Raw genomic sequence first — 6,100 nt, forward strand, 5'->3', positions numbered from 1 at the left:
TGCCCGAATAACAGGGAAATACTATTACCAACAATTAAACTTCCAGGTTGACAGATGTCCCCCTGAGCAGACATAGCTGAGTGCAAATGGATTTTTTTTCTTAGCAAGTTGAAGGCAGAAAGGACATGAACCAGGGAGCTGCAGTTAATTTTCAATTTCCTCCTTCCCTTTGGATGGCTCATTTTGGATGTTTGACCAATGCAAATGATTTTACTGTGTGCCCTGCTTCTATTTCCTCCTTTTTTCTAGCTTTGAAAAGTAAAATTTCTACAAGCAAGATGGAATGTTTTCTTGTTTCCAGGAATCTCTGGGACACCTAAATAGCTTTCTTCCTAGTTGCAGGTAGCTTATTGTGCGAGGGCAGTTGACTAGGAATTTAAAGAGGGGTGGTACTCCTTAGTGATTTGCAGAGCTGGAGAAATAAGAGTTGGAAGGGTGAAACTAGTATGACTCCACGTGTATTTTCCTCTGCGAGAGAGAGATGCTTGTCCTACCTTGTAGTCAGAGCATCTTGCGTTTTCTCTCTGCTTTCCTTGTGATTAGTCAGTTGCTAGCAGATGGGCTGTGGAAATGCAGTCTCATAGGTTTTATTTCCTGGAGAAGGGAAGAGCCACTCAGTCCCCTGGCTCCAGATGGATCTCTCTCCACAGTCCCCCATGCTTCATCTTCATCCACAAAGAGGCACCAGGGGAACTGAAAGTCCGTGGGATCCTGGGCACATATTTTATCTAAGACCCACCGAGTATCCTCAGAGTCAGGCGCTTGCAGGGATCTTTCGCTCTGAAGAGGAGTGTGTTCTTCTGGTTACTAGGCTGCAGCATCAGTTCTGGGCATAGGGACAGGTAAGGCCTTACGTGTCTTCTGTCTGTAGGGTGACGAACTGTCCCAATTCGCCTGAAACTGAGGGGTTTTCTGGGATGTGGGACTTTTAGTGCTGAAACGGAAACAGTCCCAGGCTGAGTGAGACTGTTAGTAACCCCACCTGTAAGGACTGATGGGACAAGACAGGCGGTCCTAGGCCATGGCCCGGTAAGTTGCTAATGGTTCCCTAGGATGTTTTGGTGATTGCTTCCAGATTTTGGTGAATTCACCTCATGAGTCTCTCAGAACCCAGATCTGTTCCTTTCTTCTTAATTATCCATGTGCTCAATTCTCTCCCACAAGAGCTGAAGAATTCACATTTGGGCTGATGGGCCTGGGGTAGGGAAGACCAACAGACCACATGCTTCTTGTCTTTTCTACTCCCTGATCCTGTGATAGACAGGCTAAGTGATCGTCTGCTCCTCTCACCCTCCAGCCTCCAAGTGGGCCACTTTTCAAGCATGGAATTCCAGGTGGGTGCTTCTAATAACTTGGCACAATAGATAATACTTATTTGCTGTCGGGCTGAGACATTGCTCCAGAAGCAGATATGACCCAAGGGACCATTGTGGATAGAAATCCATGTGCAGAAAGTAAGGCTTAGCCAATGAAGTACCTCAGGCATCAGGCCAGGCAGAGAGTCTGAGGATTGCAGAATCCAGGAGCTATATACGTAGGGTAAGACTAGCTGAATCTGGATTGGCCTAGGACAGAGCCTGGTTTCCAGGAGGCTATTCACATTGGATGCTGGCCCTGCACAAAGAGGACATGTAAACTGGCTTCAAGGTGCTTTGTCAGGCAGGACATCTGGTATTAACTAGATTCGAGCCTATGCCCTTTCTTTCCTAGGTGCCCTGGCTAAGCAACCGGCCAAGGGGCAGCCAAACAAGCCCCTCTGCCCACTCCTCACTCTTCCTACTCTCACCTGAGTGGGTCCAGTCTCATGACAATAAAGGAATGATGCTCACATGCATAGGATGCTACTGTAGGTATGTCCAGGTCTGGAGCGTGGGGGCGAGTCAGCCAGCTCAGACTGGTAAGGCAATACTGGTTGCTAAAAGAGTAAAGTGCTGTAACATTGGTTGGTTAAAGAGCCAGTACCCTGATCCCCTGAAGGTCCCCACCCCTCCCACTCCACCTATTGCCTGGCCACCTGCCCTTTCGTTCCAAGACTTGCTCTTTACCATCTAGCAATTGAAGGGGTCATGCCTGGCACAGAGGCACCTCTAGGACTCCTCTGTTGGTTCTGATTTAGAATATCAGCACTTTCCAGTATGATGTGCTGTTCCTGAAGCCCTGGTTGTAACTCTTCCTTTTTTCTCCTACCCAGGAAGGCACATCAGAATACCTGTGATGAGTATTAAATATTTTGTGTTTGTATATAGAGTCATTTTTACATTCACCCCTTTATTAATAGTAGCAAATAATAATATAAACTGACACATTTGTAGTGTTCTAGACGCTTAACATATGTTAACTTGTTTAATCCTCGTAGCAGCCCTATGAACTAAGTACTACTATTATACCCATTTTACAGATGAGGAGACTGAGTCATGGATAAGTTATCTAATTATGTAATTTGCCTAAGCTAACACTGTGAGTTAGCAATAAGTAGAAGTCTCCCAGGGCCCTCCCATGCCCATACAAAGCATGAAAAGCAATAGAATGTGGTCTTGTGCATGAGGACACGGAGACTCAGCAGGCCGTGGGTCAAGGTAACTAGAGCAGCCCTTTATGCGAACTAATGCCCAGAGACCAGGCAGGCCAGGACGGCTCTGTGGATGAGAAGGGGACAGGTGATGATCAAGAACATATTCCCCCTCCCTCCTCCTTGCATTGGCAACCTCAAACAGAATAAAAGAAAACCACCACCACAAGGGATGAGAGCCAGTGAAACACCGGACTAAATAATATCTTATTAAATTGACCGAGATTAGATTTCTCCCAGGTGTTATACAAAAATACAGAAGGTCACATTTCTTGCAACCATTTCTGCTTAACTTTCCTTTCTCTACTGGGTTCTGGGAAGTAAACTTCAGTCAGACTTGTCTCCTGCCCAGGCTTTACCCAGGAAGTGAGCCTCAGTCTCATCTGTTCTCAAATGCCCAACTTATCCTGCCCTGGGGCCTGGCTGGACCAGGGGTTGGGGATGGACAGTGTGCAGGCTTCCTCCTCAGAGGTCTCCCTGCCTTGGAGATCATTGCTTTGCTTGTCCCTCCTCTTCTCACAACAGCACTTGCAATTCTTATTTCGTCTGGGGAGGGATAAGGAGCGGTTCAGACCAGTCACAGTTTCTTCCAGGTCTGTTGTTTATAGCATCAACTTCATGCCCAGGTTGCTTCCAGGACTCAGGCATCTGAAGCTCAAAAGCCCAGGTCTTGGAGCTCAAGAGTCCGGAAAGGTTTTGCAGCCTTAAATGCCAAGCGTTAAGCTCTACAACTCTGCTCTGTTCTGCTGTAATCACCCAATCAGGAGGCAACAGGTGCTTCATGGTCCAGTTTAGCAGCTCCAAGGGAATAACAAGAGATATTGGAGGAAAATACATAACTTAATATCATCCAAGTACCCACTTATTTGCCATTCTCAGGTGAGTCAGCCTGGGCAATACTCCTGCCTACCAGCAATCTTTTCGGCTCCCTCAAGAAAATACCAGCACACCCTGTGGCTCAGTGATGCTTTTAAGTCCCAATTTAGTGATACCTTATTTATAGATTTTCTATATAAAATAGCTAATACAGTCAACCCTTCATATTCATGGGTTCTGCACCCTCGAATTCGACCAACCAAGAATTGAAACTACTTGAAGGAAAAGAACAATAAAACAATAATAATAATAGAAATAAAAGCCAATAAAAATTTAACAACTATTTACATAGCATTTACATTGTATTAGATATTATAAATAATCCTGAGATAATTTAACGCATATGAGAGCATATGCATAGGTTATATGCAAATAGTATGTCATTTTATTTAAGGGAGTTAAGCATCCACAGATACGGGTTTCTGCAGGGAGCCCTGGAACCCTGTGGATACTGAGGGATGATTGTATATTTTGAGAACTGAAGCCCAGTGCTGCCCTATTGTAGCTATGAAGTATCCAGGCCACTTGGAGAAAGCTGATATAAGAGCAGGCACACAGCAGGAAGCTTTGATTCGCATCCTCTCTCTGGCTGCAGGCCTCAGCTCTTGTACAACAACTCTGACCAATGACTACGACTGGCTGCTAGAAGTACAGCTGTAGTGAGAACGATTCTGAGGCTGGGTCTTCACTCAGCAGCAAAGAAATGAAGTAATTGTTCAGTAATGCCTGATATAGGCCTGAGAATCGGGAAAAGGGTAACCCTCCTGTCAGGTTTTTGCAGAACTTTCTCAAATTCATTTTCTTTAGAGATACAATAAGGACCCCACCCATCCCACCCCACCCAAATGAGTAAAAAGCAGACTGGTTGCAATTTTTTTGTCAAAGCCTCAGATCACAGGGGCACCTGAGCCATTAGTATCCCAATGGCAGAGCAGGACAGGCTCAGGGATGCGTGTCTACAAATCTCCAGTTTTTTGTTTGCTAATTGTCTTTTTTAAACTGCTTACAGTTTCTCTTCTCTCACCCTCATTTCCACAGGAGGTGTAACTGGACGAGCGGGCAACTGGCTCTTCAGGCTGGAACCAACAGGGGGCAGCAGAGAGCAGAGAAGAATTGGTAGGCGTGGGCTGACCCAGACCTAGGAAAACTTCCAATGTTCTTTCCTCAAAACCGAATCCATGTGGACTCACTCTTGAGACTATTGTCCCCACAAGTGATGTGGTCCAAGGGCACAGCAAGAAAGGCTGGAGGGAGACTTTATTTGAGGTTTAGGTGGAGAAAAGCCTGTGCTGGATGCCAGGCTGCTCTGAGAACAAGAAGGAAGATGATAATGCTAACAGCAAGAGTTACAATTCCCCCGCCCCTGTAGGGTGCCAGGCCCTCTGTCAAGGTGCTTTCATTCTCTCAAAGACTGCTTGAGGTGGGGAAACTCCCAGTTTACAGATGAGAAAACAGGATCCCAGAGTGGTTAAATATCTTGTCCATGATCACATGACTAAGGGAGGGGCAAACCACATTTTAGACCCTTACCTGTTCTGCCCTCTGTGTTATGGTGCCCTTCCAGGAAGGAGGAAGAAAGGTGCACCTGGAGTTAGAACATCCTTGGGGGGTGTCCTGGACCCAAGGGAAGGCAAATGGTCCTTCTAGTACCGACTACTGTCTCCTGATGGCCACGAGTCTCCTGCTAGATTTAGCCAGTTCACTGGCTCACAGGTCTATGCACCATCGTCGGCAGAGCCGGGGTAAGGTAGCTAGCCTCGAACAACACCAGAAAAAGGCAAAAAGAAAGATAACAGAAACTTGTATGGAACTTTCAAGTACTCACTATGGAAGTCATTGATTTATCTGCCTACTGTGAGAGGTAATTATGTCACATTGGAAGGTCACATTAGAATGCCCCTCCCCTCCATCAGCCTCAGCTCTACCCTGGGCTCAGAGATCAATCCTGGCCTTATTTAGGGAAGCACATCCAAGCATATTTGAAACTTTTGGGATGGGCTTGGGGATATTGGCACCAGGGGCATCTTGCTGTCAGTGCCATCCTGATTCTAAGAACTCCACTAATGCCACATTCCTCAATCCAAGCCTGGATCTAGGACTCAGGGTGCTGCCTCACAAAATGCCTTATCTCTTGGGTCACTGCAGACCAGGGCCCTGCCTTCTTTAGCCAGTGCCTGTTTCCCTCATCTGGCAGTAGGACAGCAGTCTACCAAAAGAGTCACATGTTCACATCCCAGCTTAGGTCCAAGTTGTGAGCCAACTTCTTAATGTAATAACTTTTTTGGTATTGCTTTTTTTCTCTAAAAAATATGTATGTTTTCTGATCCTAAATATAATATTTTCTGAGCCAGGTGCAGTGGCACACATCTGAGCTACTCAAGGAAGCTGAGGCAGGAGGATCCCTTGAGTCCAGGAGTTTGAGGTTACAGTGAACTATGATTGGGTCACTGTACTCCAGCCTAGACAGCATAGAAAGACCCCACCTCTTAAAAAATTGTTAGAAAATACATTGAAGCATAAAGGATAAAAAATTTCTCCTATCTTTCATTCTGGATTCATTTTTCTCGACTGCACTTATTACTATCTAACACTGTCCTTTACTTAGGTTTTTATTGTCTCCTTCTCTAGAATGGGAGCTTGACAAGATGAGGGATT

General features: G+C 45.8%; 1 long non-coding RNA gene across 1 annotated transcript; it reads left to right on the forward strand.

The window, feature by feature from the left end:
* Positions 1 to 1,395: 1,395 nt before the first annotated feature.
* Positions 1,396 to 5,762, forward strand: LOC108519342 (uncharacterized). The gene is made up of 3 exons (XR_001882609.1): positions 1,396 to 1,850; positions 2,192 to 3,448; positions 4,484 to 5,762. It is a non-coding gene; the product is annotated as an uncharacterized LOC108519342 (long non-coding RNA).
* Positions 5,763 to 6,100: the final 338 nt, after the last annotated feature.

Source organism: Rhinopithecus bieti, unplaced genomic scaffold (assembly GCF_001698545.2).
Source record: "Rhinopithecus bieti isolate Rb0 unplaced genomic scaffold, ASM169854v2 scaffold_2350, whole genome shotgun sequence".
Taxonomy (NCBI): Eukaryota; Metazoa; Chordata; class Mammalia; order Primates; family Cercopithecidae; genus Rhinopithecus; species Rhinopithecus bieti.